At 36.8% G+C, this 18,935-nt stretch overlaps 1 long non-coding RNA gene across 1 annotated transcript; it reads right to left on the bottom strand.

Moving 5' to 3' along the window:
- Nucleotides 1–14,559: 14,559 nt before the first annotated feature.
- Nucleotides 14,560–15,243, bottom strand: LOC125489878. Its single transcript, XR_007267311.1, has 2 exons — nt 15,135–15,243; nt 14,560–14,904 (listed from the first exon to the last, which is right to left on the bottom strand). It is a non-coding gene; the product is annotated as an uncharacterized LOC125489878 (long non-coding RNA).
- Nucleotides 15,244–18,935: the final 3,692 nt, after the last annotated feature.

The following is an 18,935-nucleotide window of genomic DNA, read 5'->3' as shown; positions in this document are numbered from 1 at the left end:
CACAGTCTTCCCACAATGCATTGCCGCAAACAAACAATATACAGACGACTAAGTAAATTCTAGCCCTAATAGCAGCACGACCATTTGCGGAGAATTTCATTACTCATTCCACGGCACCAATTGTGGTGGCATTAGAAGCCGTGAAAAATAAGCGTAGTGCTGGGACTAGGGTTTCGTTCCCGCTTTCCCGGGAATTCCCGTTCCCGGGAATTCCCGGGAAATTTGTCCTTCCCGAAACCGGGAAAAAAAAAGCATTCCCGGGAATTCCCGGGTTTGATTTTTAATCGATTTTGTGCTATATTTTCGTCTTTATCTATCTTTTTCTCCTACCTTAAACAAAAAAAAATATCGGCAGGTTTGTCGTCTACGATCAGAAACTCGGTTTTGTTGTAAATTATTGGAAAATCATACGTGTTATTGTTTTCGCGCAGCTGCATTGCAAAGATAAATGATTCATCTACATCACTTTGTTTCACCTCTTCCTGATTCAATATTTTCATCTTTATTTATTTGTTGGTCCTCATATTTGAAACAATTGATCAGCTTTTACTGGCTTTTACATTATGTGACCAAAGAGTATGTAAAAGCTAACACTAGTGTGACACCTGTCATATTTTTTTTTATGTCCGCGTTTATTTTTATAAAATTACTAACGCATAGAAAAAACCAAATAAAAAGTAGGTTGAGCGATAAATCGTTGAATGAATTAATTTTTGTAAAACATTAGGGTAACGTAACGTACCTAGGGACATTTTCGACTACCCCAACTTTGAATGAAGCTATCGCAGCGTACAACTAAGATATTAATGTGAAATTTTCTTTATTCGGTAGGATATATAATCTATTATCACTAGTATTTGTGCTTAAGCTTTAGTGTGGCCAGATTTTATTAAATTAAGATAAAAGTAAAAATGCTTGTTTTGACCCAAGGTACGTTACACGTTTGTACCTTGGGACACTGTTTCATATAGCTTTTTACTATGGAAAATGCAAACTTCTAAATAACGCCTTATATCTCTGTTCTTATTTATTTACTGCATCTCTCTTCTGTCTAGTTTCACTCTGGCACTAATAAGAACAGAGATATAAGGCGTTATTTAGATGTTTTCATTTTCCATAGTACAAAGCCATAGGAAACAGTGTCCCAAGGTACAAATCTAATCGTGTCCCAAGGTACAAAAAAGCAATATTTAACCAAAATTTAAATATTTTTATTTTTAATTAATAGGAATCTTTCAGATAATTGCCATGTCATAAAATTAAATAACTGAAAAGTTATACGTGACATCCATGTCTTTATTTTGAGCATGCCTCAATGAGATAAAGCAACACAAAAAACTATACAAAAGCTACTTTTGACTCCAAAAAACTTCATACTGTCTTCACCACACACTAGATGCTGGTATGATCACGAGACTCACTAGTTTTGCCAAGCGAGTAAAATACTATGCCTAGGGTAGAATTTTAATGTGTTTACTTAGCCGGTTTTTAAAATACAATCAATGTCCCGAGGTACAAGCGTCCCAAGGTACGTTACGTTACCCTACCTCACGTGTAATTAATTTTCTATTTTAATTTTATATGTCATAATAATATTATTTTCAAACTGTTAATTATAATACCTTTGTTATTGTTCAATTTACAATTAAGAAAAACAAATGATTTGGCATGTAAAACAAATCATTATATGTAATTTCGGTTGTTAATTTATCTGACTGTTGCTTTTTTCTAACTACACGAGTGATAAAACTATATTTGATTTAATTGTAAGAGTTTTAATAGACTTTTAATACCCAAAAATAGCAAAACCAAGCATTTAAAATTAATTCCCGTTTCCCGGGAATTCCCGGGAAATCTTCAAAATAATTCCCGTTTCCCGGGAACAGAAAAAGGTCGGGAAAAACGAAACCCTAGCTGGGACACGCCGTGAAAAATAACGGTTATTAACGCGACACTCAAAAGTCGGCTAAAAACTAGTGTAAAGATACTTGGAAAGTTTCGTAGCTACTGTCACACAAAATGATTTCATTTTAATTACATACTACTTACTTGTTTTGATAATATAATTATTATGATTATGATAAAAGGTAAAGTTTGTTGCTTTATTTTGTCATAAAGGGTGCTCTATCATACAAATCTATTTAATTAAACACGAGACTATACTGAAAAGTATTTGCCACGTTTTTTGAAATTAAGTTATTACGAGTTACCTACTCGTCTTATATAAGCAATAATTTAGCTTTGGAAATATTAGCCAAACTTTTTTTTTTTGTAGAAAACTAGTTAAAGTCTCTAACTACCAAATTCTATCTGACATATATACTTTCGGTGTCATTAGTTTAATGTGTATAGGGTAAACTACCCTATTGTTGACACCCCTCCATTTATTGACACAGCGCGGAATAATTAAAGAAAACAAGACAACGCTTCGTTCTATTTAGTTATATTTATCTTTGAATGCAGCAGTAATAGTTATTCTGTAATGGTAACACTCGGCAGTCATTTTTACAGCAATGGCTGACCAATAAAACATAGACAATTCGTGCCTCTCCGTTGCTTCTTTAAATTCCGCCATCTTGGATCGCTTTTTGCAAAGGACAGTGCTACTTTAGGAATAAATTTGCTAGTATTTCTTTAAAAAAATGGTTAAGTTTGTTATTTGGACTGAAAAGGGAACAAAATTCCTTTTCCATTTCTTACCTCAAAAACCACTTATTTTCGGTTTTAACTTCGAATTTAGGTGGTGTCAATTATAGGTAGCACTTTTGGTATATTTTCCTAATATTGACATATTGGGTCAATAATTGGAAGGAATATTTTTTGTTTTCATGCTAATATTTTAGCTTTTTCCGGTAGTATATCCTATAATGATCACGTTGACACTATTTAATCATTTATCCCACACGAATTTCCAATTCATGACACAGTGTCAATACAGTGAAATCCAATTATCGACATAGTGTCAGTAATCTATTTCCCTATTATTGACATGTCTATATATAGGCAAAGTGTCAATAATTACGCTCATAAACGATAAATATTTTTATGGGAGCTTACCATAAAAGTGGCAGTGCCTTTCTGCAACCTATATGAAGTCGTCTGACTATCAGGTGGCCTGCCAACTGCTCTACGTCCACCTGTCATCATTTTGCCTGGCCAAAAGTGTCCTGCACACTTCCCACCCAGCTGAATCCACCTCGTAATTTCTTTAAACTGGGATTATGACCCGGCGGGTATACATTTATCAAGATAGGTGTTAAGATTCACAAAATTTAATGATATCCAGCTGTATCGTTCGTTTCGATTGGGACATTGGACATTACCTTAGTCTTGAACATGTTTATCTACAGGCCAACCCTCAAGGATGCTACGTGTAGTTCTGCGAGCATAAACTGGAGATATCAGAGGCATATTCATGATTCTTCATCAAAATAAAGATGCGACAAAGCTACACCACACTTTTTCTTTGGCCTTTCTCTTCCAGCAAGTACTTACCAGGTCTAAGATCAGCCTCGGTCCTGACGGCCAAAAAGCATGCTATGTCACGCTTGCCTATTCGTTACCTCCACTCGAGAACTCGATTACTCCAACTGTCTTTCTTCTTGGGTGGCTGGCCTATTGGCATCTCACATTGGATCTCTGATGGATTGATTACACCAGTTCAGTCCGCATTACGACTTTATATCGGTGGACCTGTTAGCCCAGCTGTGACCACGTTTCTGAACCATATGGCATCAGCAGCAGGACGCACTAGCTGGAACCTTTGAGAAATGCCCAGGAGATCATGAGACGAAGCAGCCTAACTCAGTGGGACTAGTCTGCTAGCATTAGCATTAGATGCAGTATATATGGTATGTCAGATAACTAGCTGATGACTTATGGTATGTGACACTTATGGTGTATCAATATATCACCGTGATATACCAAATAGAGAACCGGACCCATGGTACCCTCCCAAAGGTTTAATTCCTGTTTAAAACGGTTTTTATTACCTAATATCAAGCATGTCAATAATTGGTACAGGAGGTGTCATAAATTGGAAAATCCGTGTCAATAATTGGGAAATAGGGGTTCTTTCAAATTTATAGCTGATAATAAAAAACTAAGACTATAGGGTCATTGTTTTGTCACAAATATTATAAATCGTCGCAGTCGTAGAACAATGACGGATCTGCAAAACAGCAACTTTACAGGAGAGCCAGTTAAAGATTTTAAACAACGTTTTGTTCGATAAAATGAAAACGGTTGAATCAATTCATTTGAAATTTGGTCACATTATTAAACGAAAGGACTTTTGCAATATAGCCTGTATAATTAGTCTGTAATAAGTCTAGGTTTCCTGAAAAATCAGATAGGTCTTTGTTCTATGTATCCTACTATATCGCATTATATGATACGACGTTTTTTTACGGACTTTTATTGCGTATCTAATGGCGTATTATACTTTTCGTCGTTGTTTTAGGGAATATATAGAAAAATTCAAAGACGGATCTTTAAATAACCTATTTAGGAGGGTGCTGATTGCGCTATATTATTTTTTGTTTAGGTCCTAATTTTTTTTACAAAATACAATTATTTTATAAAATGTTTTTTGAAGACCCCATTGTGTCCAAGCATCAGTCAATTATCATCCAATGCTAAACATAGGCCTCTCCCAAGGAGCTCCACAACACTCGGTCCTCGGGCTTCCTCATCTAGCCACTACTGGCTACCAGCCTATGGTTGTCCTTATTTGTGACTCGAGAATTCGTCGACCCCAACGGTTATCGGTTCTTCGGCAGATATAGCCAGCCCACTGCCACATCAGCTTGCACATTTTGACAGCTATGTCGGTAACCTTAGTCCTCTGTCGGATACCCTCATTTCTGATACGATCCAGCAGAGAAACCCCAAGCATAGCACGCTGAGCGACTTTAAATCGGTGGACCAGTACTACCGTCAGTGCCCACCTATCTGCCCCATACGTCATCACTAGCAAGATGCACTGGTTTAAGAAGACTTTTGTCTTTAGGCTCTAATGATAAAAGTCTTCTTCTCTGATCAGGGATGGCTGAGGAGAATATGTGACGGAGTTTCCCACCTCAATTGTAAAATTTGTGACCCTTTGCTAGGCAAAGGTCTCTTCCTGGGTCTTCCAGCTATCCCTGTTCATGGCCTCTTCATTCCAGTTCCTACTAAACACGTCTAGGTCATCCCATTATCTTCTTCTGGGTCTGCCCCTGTGCCGGCGGCCGTTATCGGCTACCTATTTGGTAGCATTTTTACCCTACCTATCCGGCTGCATACGACATACTACTCACTTCAGTTTGGCGGTCTTAGCACCCACGACGAAGAACGCTATCTCGCCCAAATAAATTACTCATTGACATATTGTATTTCCTGCCTATCTATCTCAACCCTACGTTTCGTGCTGTTGGTCATGTCTGTTGTCTTCGAACGGTTCACCTTTAGTCCAACTTCAAGGCTTGCCGTGGATAGCTCTCGCAACATTTCGCTCGGGCGTTGAGTGGGAGAATAGGGCAATATCGTCTGCAAAACCGAGGTTTGACTATTTTTTACTTCCGAAATTGATGTCCTTGTCCTCCCAGGACTGTGTCAACTTCTTGAAGACTTCTTTGAGGAAAATTGTAAAGCGTGTACAGCGAGGGTCGCCTTGTATGACACCCTTTTCAATCGGAAACGTTGGACCAGTACCAGGTTTTTCCAATTTCACGTTGGCTGAGCTGTTTATCTAGATAGTACCAACGAGTTCGATGTAGCTTAGATGAATTTTGTGGTGTTAAGGGCGGAAAGTATTGCTTGATGGTAGATACTGTCGAAACCTTTTGTATAGTCAATAAATACATGGTAAAGTGGTGTGTTAAGCTCTATGAACTTTTCAATAATCTGATTGAGCGTGTATAGAGGGTTCGCGGTAGAATAACTAGGTCGGAAACCGGCTTGTTGTGGTGGTTGATGTTAGTTCAGCAGAGGACGGATGCGATTGTGAATTATTTATACATGTGTAATGTCAAGCTAACGGGTCTATAGTTTCCGAGGTCGGATTTCTCACCCTTTTATGGAGAAGTAAGTATAATGTGAGAATTACAGAATTTACGGAAAATTTTTCCTGAAATTAATACGTGAATAAAGTGGGCTCACCTATTTTTAAGAGGAAAAGCCCCAGTATGAATCGAGTGCTGGTGATTGTGAAACAACTGAGGAAAATTATCATCCCCAAGCAGTTCAAGATGATCCTTACATAGCTACGGATAAGATGATACCAATTTCCTTAATTATTTACTGCCCGCAAACAGTAAATTCACTGCTGTCCGATCACGTTGACTCCCCCGCGATGCCATTCACCCCTAGAACTAGAGAATTTACTGATTGTGGTCAGTCAATGAAGGAAATTGCTGTCATCTTATCCGTAGCCATGTAAGGATCCTCTCAAACTGCTTCGCGATGGTCATTATCCTCAGCTGTTTGACAATCACCAGCATTTGGTTGATGCTAGGACTTTCCCTTTGCAGTTGATGTAACTGTTAACTGTTGAGGTAGCTGTTAATACAGAAATTTAATGTTTGATGTGGATTCTGCGGCTGACTTGGTTTGTATGTTTGGTAACTCATGCTAATACATAAAAACTTAATTCCAAACCTACCCGCATGGTACCGTGCTCCCATCGTCACCTGCCTCTGGCAGTAGAGTTGATGAACAAAAAAAGTACTTAAGTACATAATTTTACATTGTTTTTTAGCACATAGTTTTAAAAACATAATAAATTAGCAAAAATATACTGAAAAATCATAAATTTATTTATTTTCCATTGAAAATACGTAATATTAGGAAAGAACAACGACGTATCCTAAAATAATTCCAAAGAATAACGACGGTTATCTACACACGTCTACCACTTATCCATAAAACAATGACGGTACATACAAAACACCAATAGTTAGGACAAAGAACATAGTCGCATTTGAAATACCGTCACTAAATTTAACAAACAAACAATATTGTTTTTTTAATACACCGTACCTAATTATAACTAACTTCTCAATGATTTTAGCGAAAACTAGGGCTTTTATTTTTTTTAAACAAAGTTCTAAGAATAACGACGGATTTAAGAGACCGTCTTTGTTCTATGGGAGAAGTATTAAAAAAATATTTACATGGAAAACAGAACTTTTTAAATAATAATTATAGCAAAAAAACATTTTAAGTACTCATTACGTGTTGCATGTGCTCCTACAGAGAACACTGACAGAACAAACAAACCGTCGCGCGGGAGCGGGTCGCGGGGGGCGAGGCTCACCGCGGAACATCGACGGGACGGCACAAGCGCCCATGTTCTACGCGAAAAAATCAAAACCGTCAGTGTTCGACTCTGTATTTCGCTTATTATAAAAGATTTAAAAAAAAACTTTTGTTGTATAGGTAAATAATGAAATTTTAAAGAAGAATCTGCAATAATCCGAAAATCGAAAAAAATCAGATCCGTCACTGTTCTACGACTGCGACGAAATGAATATACACCTGAGACCGCTACGGGAAAGATACCACAATACTAATATTTTATGCGTATTTATGGCCAGTTTTGCAGACGACTCGTCTTAAAGTGTCAATAATTGGGTAGTTTACCCTATCTGTCTCTGGTAGTATAACTCTCAAACGGCTAAACCGATTTTCAAGTTGGTGGACAATACATTACCCCAAGTGTTACCCATATTTTATCAAAATCGCCTAAGCCGTTCAAAAGTTATGCTTCTTTTAGTGTGGAATGTCGGGTTTTTTTTAACGTTATCACGAATCCCATCCCTAGTTCATCGCCAGATATTTCATCAGGCATTCCTAGCGATTCCAGCGAGCTCCACCGAGGGTGACTCCAATGGAGATATCTGAGGTGCGGTGTGGAGTTAATTTTTCAACTCGTTATGAAAGACGACGCTTTTGTTGTATGTTTTTGGAGGAAAGCCTATAATGATCCCCCGTTGTCGCCGAATTACCTCTTGTGTTGTGTGACATTGTATTGTGGTAAGCCGTTTTGATTACGTTAGATATATTCGCGGTGGCAAAAATGTGTGTTGTTTTTGTGTTAACATTAATTGTACGACTGGTGGTTACTATCAAAACCATTTCTTTACGCTCCCTATCAAGGTTGAATTGTTAAGTTTGCTTTAAAAAAACATTGATTTTGAGTTAGGTACCTATGTAACTAAATAACCATCCCTCCCCTTTTTGAATACCGTATTTGTGACGAAGAAGCATAGACCCTATGTCGACGTAAAATAAAAGATAATTGAACGAACATAATTCTTATCTTTTCGATCTTATTAAACTCACATTCTCGGCCGATAACCGGAAATTCCTCGGTCAAGTTATTTTATTAATATTCTCATGCCCGTACGGAATGACCAAAAAAAAAACATTAGTTAGAAAATAACATTATCATTTTGCGCACAAAAACCGGTTTCCGTTTGCGGGAAAAATTGTTCCGTGCATTCAGAAAGTGTCTATTTCATTCCGGTGATTTCCGGACACGTCTCCCGGACCGGGCCTCCGGAAATCGGACCCAAAGAGTTAATTGGATAAGTTGCGAAGCTTTTCACGCGGCAAATGTCAAACTTAGTACGAGAGGAAAGAAAACTTCCACGACACCATTAGGAAGTAGTGAAAAGTTTAACTATATGGGTTAACGGCGAGTTAAGACGACCGAATGGCGTAGTGGTTAGTGACCCTGACTACTGAGCCGATGGTCCCGGGTTCGATTCCCGGCTGGGGCAGATATTTGTTTAAACACAGATATTTGTTCTCGGCTCTTGGATGTCTCTACAATGGCAGCACGTGCCACGTTATACATGATGGGCTTATTGGACCACCTATTCCTATCTCTACCGGGGTCAAACAAGGGTGCCTTCTCTCTCCTCTTCTCTTCATAATCATCTTGGACGACATAATGCGACAAGTCTCTGCTGGTTCAAGAGGAATCCCTTGGAGACAAGGCCAATTAGAAGACCTGGACTACGCGGACGACATTGTTCTCTTATCCAAAAAGCTGTCAGATATGCAAAGTAAAATAGAAGATCTCCAAAGAGAAGGTGGCAAATATGGCCTTAAGATAAATGCGTCAAAAACAGAAAGCATGAAAGTTAGCTCCAGCAGTACAGAACATGTCACCTTGGGCAACTCGCAACTGAAGCTAGTAGACACCTTCTGCTACCTTGGATGTATCCTGACGAACAAAGGCGGTGCTGATATGGACATAGATAACCGGATCAAGAAAGCAAAAGCGGCTTTCGCCCAGCTTGCCCCAGTCTGGAAGTCGCACATAATGCCCCTTCGTCTAAAGCTGTCTATATTCGAAAGCAATGTAAAGTCGGTCCTTCTATATGGCTGTGAAACTTGGAGGACTACAAAGCTGCTACATCACAAGCTCCAAGTTACCGTCAACAGGTGCCTCCGTTCGATTCTCCGCATATACTGGCCGGACACGATCTCTAATGTGGACCTATGGAAAAAATGCAACCAAACCACATTGAGGAAAGAAATCGCAATGAGGCGCTGGAGATGGATCGGCCATACAATGAGAAGACACGACTGTAACCATGCTCAAGTTGCTTTCGAGTGGCAGCCTGGTGGAAGAAGGAGACCAGGTAGACCCGTACAGAGCTGGAGAAGGTCCGTGGAGGCGGAAATGAAGAGGGCAGGTCTATCGTGGGCCCAAGTGAAGGAGGCGGCTCAAGATAGGGAAGCGTGGCGAAGAATGTCTGTAGCCCTAAGCTCCACAGGGGAGTAACAGGACTATAAGTAAGTAGTAAGTCTTGGATGTGCCCGTAAAATGGCAATAGGCCCGCCCCCTATTACATTGGGACTAACATAACACTCTGGCGAAAAGTGGGTGCAGCAATGCACCTCTGCCTACCCCGCAAGGGAGTACATTAGTACAAGGCGTGAGTGCGTGTTTTTTTTTTTTATTTTTTTTTATGGGTTAACGGGCGTGTTTCGTTTATTCTCTTTTTTTCCAATGATTGGGGTTTTGCTTGCCTTTTTAAACAAATAGGCGTTTGTAACTAATAGGTTTTCTTTAAGAATACATTTATATAACTACTGGATAACAATTATTAATTACAAATAAATATAAGATAAATTATTTATATAACTTATTTTATTATCTTTGCAGTAGTTCTAAATCATTATATTTATGTCAATATTGTTGAGTCTGAATAACTCTCAAGATGCCGTTAAAATGATAGCGATGGGTATAAAATAGGCCTCTACTGAAGTGCACTTTTGGCCCACACCGTCTATCTTGCAGGCACCCGGCGTGATGAAAATGGCACATTTAAGCAGTTCCACGTCTTTTCAAGTGCGGAACCCACTGGATTTCAGAACTATTATAAAACTTTGGTGAGTACCGCTCAACTTGTAATATATGGGCGAAGTTACATCGTTGAATATGCGATATGTTCACAAAACCGAACCATCAGATTATCTCCGAGAGAACAGGCGGGAACGAATAACAAGTGTAATTTTTGATGTAGAAAACTACAGTTCTACAACTGCCGGCTGCTCTCGCCTGAAGTTGAATATTTAAAGAGTTTTTTTTGGGTTCTTGAAATTCTCTTTGAAAAGAAATGACGCAAAATTGTTGAAAATATTTTTCTGTGCTCTAAAAACGGCTGAGAAAATCTTGAGCTCACAAGCTCAGTTACATTTTGCAAAACAAGAAAAATTTTCACCTAAAGCTTTTCTTAAGAAGAGAAACCGTCGTTGGAAATTCACAATCATCATCATCATCAGCCAATAATATATTTTGCTGGACTAAGTTTTACTTTGCACTAAGTTTTAATACATAAATACCTATTCAAGCGATTTTCTCCAAGAGTCTAATAATGTCTATACTCAACAATAATTTAATATTTATGCTCTGTGCCATAATGTCTATTATGAAAATCTATGAGCCATTATTTAACTCTATGCGACACTCGCAATTCCCCACTGCCAGTCATTTCAGAATAACGTATGGAACCTCTGGAGACGCGATTTATCTTCGAATCTGTTTTGCATATTATTTTATAGGAAGCCACAGTGGCCCCTGGGTACACTTACTGTATTGGTAACTAACCTTTGGTTGCTCATTTGAGATTGAGGATACCAAGTTAAGCTGAACTTAATTATGACATGCATGATATGAAGAAGAGGAAGTGATTGGCCAAAAAGTCTCCAAATTCAGTCACTTACTATTCGGCCAATGAACAAATAAACGAAAAATATCGGAATAGAATAAAATTAAGTATTTTCATTCAAAACGCCATCTATTATTATTATGTATTGGGAAAAACACATCATCTAGTAATTTTGTAAGTATTTTTTGTATAATATCCTACCTATACTCGGCACCAACATAAGATGTATTTGAAAGCACAAAAAATCATTAAAGGAAAGACACAAAATTGAATCTTTAATATCTTGTTTTGCAAAAGGAAATGCTGAAAGAGTTTAATATGACGTTATTATGCTTTCATCCTCCCCGTTTCATTTATGATGTACGTTACAGGATGAACTGAAAACATTCATACACGATTTTTCACTGATGTTCAATTATTTCTTTCATTTTATGTCTGCATTTCGCTGGTATATTAAATTTTGTTTTGCGAAGTTCACACTTAGGGCTAGCAACAGCAGGTATATTTTGAGTCCATCAGATATATTTCTTTGACATTTTTTTCTAACGATATTTTCTACGCTTCTCTTCTCCTTATCTAGTCATTATGTGAATCATGGCTCAGAGGATAGATGCAACTAACACAATATATTTTTTATAATCCTATATCAATGCCCTAGGTAACCTACGTATCCATCCATCAAAGCCAACAAAATCACATCAACAAAAGTCTATCTCACCGTGTACCGTCAGCAAAACCAACCTGTGGCACCTCATCTCGAGTGTCAAAGAACACAATCCATTCATATTTAATGAAAGCAGCCTCGGAGCGACTCATGTGGGTTCCAGACTCATTAAAGAGGCTCCACGAGTATTACGTTACGGCGGTATGTTTATTAAAGCACCTAGCTGTTGCCTGTTAATGTTTCCGTCGGAATAACGTGCACGTACGCACGTAAACGCGCTTACATTCTGTAGTAGGCCGCTGATGGAAATGTGACACAAGCAAGAGTAGTAACTGAGAAAGGAGGGTCGATTGATGTCTGAGTGAAAGGCTAGGTGGCAGGCCCTTTAAGGTAAGCGTCCATCTTTCGAAAACGTACGCAACAGTCTTATCCTAATAATTTATAATAAAATGTAATTTATTGCACGCTTTGAGAGTGGTAATACTACTTATTGTAATTTGCAAGCCTGACCAGGCAGAATATTTAGGAACCAAATTAATGTAAAACAACTAATATTGTAAACCCATATTCAGCGAATAAATAATTCTATTCTATTCTATTCTAAAAACAGACGCATCGAATTTAGTATTCTTTAGAAAGTCACATAAGTGCGTCCACTTCATCGGCATTGCCGACGCAGTTTCTCCATACAATTATAAATTAGAAGAATATCAACCACGAAATCACACTTATCCATATACATTACTATAAAGATTCCTACGTCCAGAATATAATATATATAATACCAACTTTTTTAATGTTAATTAAAGTTTAAGGCCGCCGATTGTACTATTTATTTTTGGTTCTATGTTTGTGAATCTATTTCTGTTTGTGTGCAATAAAAGGTTATTATAATAATATGTTTATGCTTAGAACATAATAATAACAATCTTAAATAAATGTTGGCTCCCGAGTAAATCAAGTATATACCAATAAATATGCTATGAATACATAAGCATAACAATAAACCTATTTATCACGGCCCCGTCACAAACAAACACTTTTGTTCCGTTTCTGTAAGACGGTAGGGATGACAAAAGCGTTTTATAACTATTGTGTTACGTAATTAAAGAATAGAATACGATAATAATTATATTTTGAACCATGAAGTCAAATATTTCAAATGACTTATTAATAATATAGTGCAAAAAGGCGGCCTTATTGCTCAAACCCAACTCTACCAGACCCCCATGTTATTCTTAAAGGTTTTAGTATCGTTTTTTTGTGACTTTGCATGATGGTTTATGGAACTCAACTTTATTTTATGATCATTGTATTTGATTCAAATTTAAATAATGAAGAAAAATCTCACTAAGGAAAGCCTTAAATAAGAAAAAAAACACACTTCAGAGTCAAGACCCAATTTACAAAACGATTAAGTTTATAATTCAGAAACTCAGTAATTTAGACAACCCTAAGTTAAGTAGGCATAGGAAAGTAGGCAGTACAATTTGATTTGATTTATTAACGTCATGATACATTCTCACTACATTCATGATAAACTGTATTATTAATTATGAGCTTTTTGCTCGCCCTCAGATATCTATTTCCATAAAAATCACAAATCTATCGTCAAACAAAACGTTACGAAATCACAAAGACAGGACATGTGTAAGAAAATACATTTAGAAGATTAGTAAGCGAGTTGAAGAGACATAAATCACGAAGTTGGAGACAAAGGCTGCTCCTAACTTGTTCGTAGGTATATACAGGGTGTTCCTTTGTCACGTTTAAGGTCAGTTTCATGTACTTTATGTCGGTGGAGACGTGATTTTCCGGTGGCGAGCAGCTTTTGTCTCGTTCGTATTCGTACACACGTGTAGCTGTGGATGTGCTTACACATTGATAAACTAAAAGCAGTGGTGGGATCCGATACACGTACCTAACATATTTATCTACGTAACTACCTAATATTATACTTAGCCGTACACAATATATTTTTTTCCAAAAATCTTGTGTGAGCTACGACGATAATATGTGGGGACATCTCATACACGGCCACCCGACCCCAAGCAGGCAGAGCCTGTGTTATGGGCGTCGGACAGCTGATATATCTACATAAATATATAGATAGATAGATACTAAATATAAAATAATATCAACACCCAAGACCCCAGTAGAAATATCTGTCTTTAAACAAATATTTGCCCCAGCTGGGAATCGAACCCGGGACCTTCGGCATAGCAGTCAGGGTCACTGACCACTACGCCATTCAGCCGTCAAATCAATCAAAGACAATGTTTAAGGGTGACTTGCACTTTCAATTTATTTAAATGTATTGCTTTCTTTTTTGACAGTATAGTGTCAGAGCAAGACAGCAATAGATTAAAATACGTTTTAATGTATTGTACAGTTACCCCAATTCCTATATGTCCCCGACAGTACGAGGCCTAAAGCATTCGTTCCGAGCCATTGCTCTCGGCTAATCTATGTGTTTTAATTGAGAGAGTTGCGCACTTTCTTCTTCCCCCAAACGAAGGATTAGACCGACGAAACGGAAGCCGCATTCTACATGTGGCACGTAAACTGTGCACTGTTGGTGTTTTTTGAAAATGTATAGGGGAACCCGGGGTAAGACGGGGTCGCTAAGGGAAAAAAAAAAAAAAAACAGGTATTTATAACCACAACGTTATCAATTATTTATGGCTCATTAGGAACTTAATGACGAACACTTTGGCACAGCTTCTGCCAAAAAAGTAATCATTACAATTGACTTATTTTAAGAAATGTAAAAAATGGGAAATAAACCATCTTGCCCCATGTACGGGGTAAGATGGGGTAAGTATACTATGTGGGGCACTAAAAAGACAAACAACACTTCTTCTGTGCTTTTATCGTCAACACCAGCACCTGCAGTGTGAGCCCAACGCCTGCACCTTTGACATCCGACCCAGTTTTCCTTAGATTTAAAGTAGGACTGTTGATATCCTCACAGTAGAGGTAGACACAGTCATCTTCGTTGTTATTCTTCTTCGTAGGCAGTATGTGCTTTGTCTTTTTAGCCAACCTCCCTGTAGCCCTTTTAGAGTCCTTCTACAATGTCAAATATCGGGTTGGAGAAAAAAAAATCTTAACCAAGCTAGATCCGTACCCTATCTTGCCCCTCCAAAAATACCCCGTCTTGCCCCACGTTATATTTTTTATAAAAATAATTCATAAAAAAATACTTTCAATGTTAAATTGATTTTGCACATATTTAAACAAAGCTTACCAAACCTTAAATAAAAACACTAAATTACCAAAAATGCCACTGTTTTACTTACTGAGTTGTGACGTTGTTTCTACCGGTCAAAAATAACATGTACACTACGCAAAAACAAACAATTGAGCTTACACAAAAAACGCATGCGCTCACACCTGCTGTCACTGGCGCAGTAAAGGTCAATCATTTCAGCTTTTCTATTGGCTCATTACTCAGATTGCTAAGATGTATAGTTTTGCATATAAGTGGGGGGCCCCGTCTTACCTCGCGACCCCATCTTACCCCGGGTTCCCCTACATATAAATGTACATAACAACTTTTTTTTTAGCACGATCTTCTAGTCAGTTGACCATGTATTTCCGTATTGGTATGATTGGTATTGGTAGGCATATTACACATAGATAAATAATTATTTTAATATTATATAATGAAAAAAATAATGCAAGAGAATGTTTGTAATTGGTACCTAAAGTTTACATGTCACATTCCTTTTAATATTAAAATAGATTAGACAACAGAATGTGTGTCGAGATTTGGGGGTAATTTAAACACTGTGCACCGAGTTTGTACCGAAATCTCAGCTGTATTTTTAAATGACAGACATTTAAAAGCCAAGGGTTAAAGGAAAACATTGATGTTGGAGATTTACATTCAAATACTGCGTAATATATTTTTAAGAAAAATAACTACAAACAAGGTAGCAACTAAAGCTTATTTTACGTTATAAAAGTCTTCACTGCTGGACATATTATTAATGGTATATAAAACCGTAGGATTTCTGGGATGAAAAGGCTATAATAATTATTTTGTTGGCATGAGTGTTAAAAGTAATCCTTATACTAATTATTATTATTTTAAGCTGTTTGTTTCCCGAATAAATAAAATTAAACTAAATTATAACATATCGAGGGTGTTAGCCTCCTACATACCTTGCTTTTGGATGTCTTTGTCTATAGGCTTTTGGTTAGTAACCTTCGATAGCCCGATAAATTATTTTAAGTAAAAACTTAGTAGTAACAAGCCACTACGAAATATTACGTTTTTCCAGCTACCGTTTGTAAGCACCCAAAGCCTAAGTTTATTTTCATAACAAAAATACTGTATTATTATCATAATTATGCTGAGTCGTACAACAGTTTATTTGTGGCTCTCATTATTATTACTACACATGTTACGAGTTTACAGTAAATAAGGAGTGAAATTTCATTTTCCCGGAAATGGTTAAATTAATAGCGCGAAATTAAATCTGACTTCGTTGAATTGGAAACATAATGTATCTACCTGAGCGTCTCAAAACTAAATTAATTATTCGCCTTACACTTAAGCCGGTAACCAAGTCAATGTGTACTTTATTTACATAGGTGTAGAGGTGTTATTGGAATTTCTTTGGAGTTGTAAGCACACTAGTGTATTATAATTCTGTATATTTGAGGTTTCACTTGGTTTATAAAGTGCTTCACTTTGCTCGGGAGCTTCTTATAGCTTTAAAATATTTATGAATGCCGGGATGAAAAGTAGCCTATATCCTAGAGTCCGACCACGCTAACTATGCAACGGGTAAAAGATGTAAGATTTATTTTCTTTATCTGTTAGCCTACGTACCTACCTGATTAAATTTGAAAAAGAAACTCAGACCATGTTATTAGATACAGGCAACAAAGTTGATTGTTTGCCTCTTGCTCTGACAGTATAATATCAAAGCAAGAGGTCATAGATTTAATTTTGATTATTTTGTTGTGCAAGACACCTTTGGAATAGAGTAACTATTCAATACATTATTTTCAGCCTATATTGAAATGATTAAGCTCAGACAATGAAACAAGATGTTAATCACTCTGGCTGCTGTCGTGGCACACATAAATGAGAGACTTTATTAGCGTGCACTGCTGTAGATTACTCAAGCCTATGCTGAACTAGATGTGACACTACTCTGGCACCATCTCGCACAGGTAACTTTTCCGAGATCAGTAAAATTAAATAAATAAAAAAATAGCGCCACACGTCACGCCGTACAAGTAAAATTTTGAAAATTTTATCTACATAATTATCAGTTTTTTGTTATTGTTTATTTGTATTTTGGTTAGTAAATCGAAATTTATGACAATGCCTTTAGTTATCAGGTACCCGGATATACCTCGCGTTCGGATATTTCTCTTTGTAATTACAAACCAAGTTTTTTTTCATTACACTAAAATAAAGTTGCTACGACCAGGTTTTATTCTTCATTGTAAGTCCATGATCATAACTTATGAGGAGATATCATGATTTATCAATTACTCTCTCGTCGCGTCTAGCCGTATATCGTCTCTATGTACATAGTACAAGTCAAACGCATTAAGGCTCAGCCAGACTTGAGTAATATATGTGACAGTCCCTCCTTAATGTATATTATGATAAGAATTAATGACATATCAGCGTATATTAATTAGGACAGGCCGTGTAGCACTCACCTAGGAAAGGTACATTTGGCTGTGGTTAAGTAGGTACAGTTACAATGTAACCATTGTCTAACATATACAGTACATTTTCTACACAGTTACCGTTTTTGCACACCCTAACTTACAAATTTCTGAACCTCTTGTAGGTTGAATGGCAAAAAATGCTTTTAGCATTAAGTCCATCTGATTGTACATTATTTCTGTTGTAAGTTGTGCAATTAAATTATAAATAAATAGCAAAATAAAGATAACATTCGTTCTGGCACTTTCATGCTTACATTGTGAGAGTGATTCTAGGCCTAACTAAAAGTCTTTATTTCTCAAAACTGCTTTTTAAATATCAGTTGATCCTGGTAATAAAATTCCAAGTATACCTAGTTACAAGTTAAATACGATAAATCCTGGCCTAAATTCAGTTTATAACCATTAAAATACTCAATGACAAAGTTCAACTTATAAAAAAACATGTGTCATTTTGGTAAAATATTGACATCATCTTAATCAAAATACTTCCTTTGATACTTAAAGCTCGTAGCCAGACAGGCGGCGAGATCAAACAGCCTCCGTGGGTAGACTAATTATAATTAATTGAACATTATTTCGTTTCAACGATCTTGCCTATAGATATTTGAAACTTCAATTTTCGTATGAAATGTCACTTGACACAAATATACATGGGTAATTATATATTTCTGGGAATATGATCGCAAGTCTGCTAATATATAAAATGAACTACTGTCTGTACATATTTTAAAATTGGAAAACATCTTAACTACTATAAAAGTACATAAGAGATTGTGTAATAAATAAACTAAATAAATTTCATTGTGTAATAAATAAATAAAATAAAAAAAAGATTAAATTTTGACTTTGTATGTGGTAATTTGAACATGCATTTGAAGAAGTTATTTAAATATTGTGTTGTAACATTTTTAAATTGAAATGTAAAAATAAATTTGAAAACTTGACGTAAGTTTCCGTATGTAAGTACTCGAAACATTGTAACAGTCAAAATGTTAATCAGTGAGTATCGTAAACCAGCAGTTATTGGGGCATAAATTTAACAGGCACTAAACTGTGAATTAACCGATGGGCGCCATTTTGAATCCGTCGCAGCGATAGTTACGGCCGCGGCCGGCAGGGGGCGCTGTGCTGTATGGAACGTATTTGTTTTTATGGTTACTTTGTATATTTATTACTACTAACAGGTTGTTTATGTTTTATTCGGATGGTTGCAGTGTTATTAGTAATAGGACTAAAATGTCTGTAAACGACTTTGAAAGTCTGCAAATTAGTAGCACAAGGAACCTAAATACAAATTTGCGAACCACGTGGACTTGGTTTCACCTTCTATCATACCAGCCTTAACACAATAGCAATAAACAATGCTTAGCAACCATGGCCATCTGTCAAACATTGTCAGA

The sequence above is a fragment of the Plutella xylostella genome, chromosome 18 (assembly GCF_932276165.1).
Source record: "Plutella xylostella chromosome 18, ilPluXylo3.1, whole genome shotgun sequence".
In the NCBI taxonomy this organism is placed as follows: Eukaryota; Metazoa; Arthropoda; class Insecta; order Lepidoptera; family Plutellidae; genus Plutella; species Plutella xylostella.
This window is presented reverse-complemented; position numbering and strand designations above follow the sequence as displayed.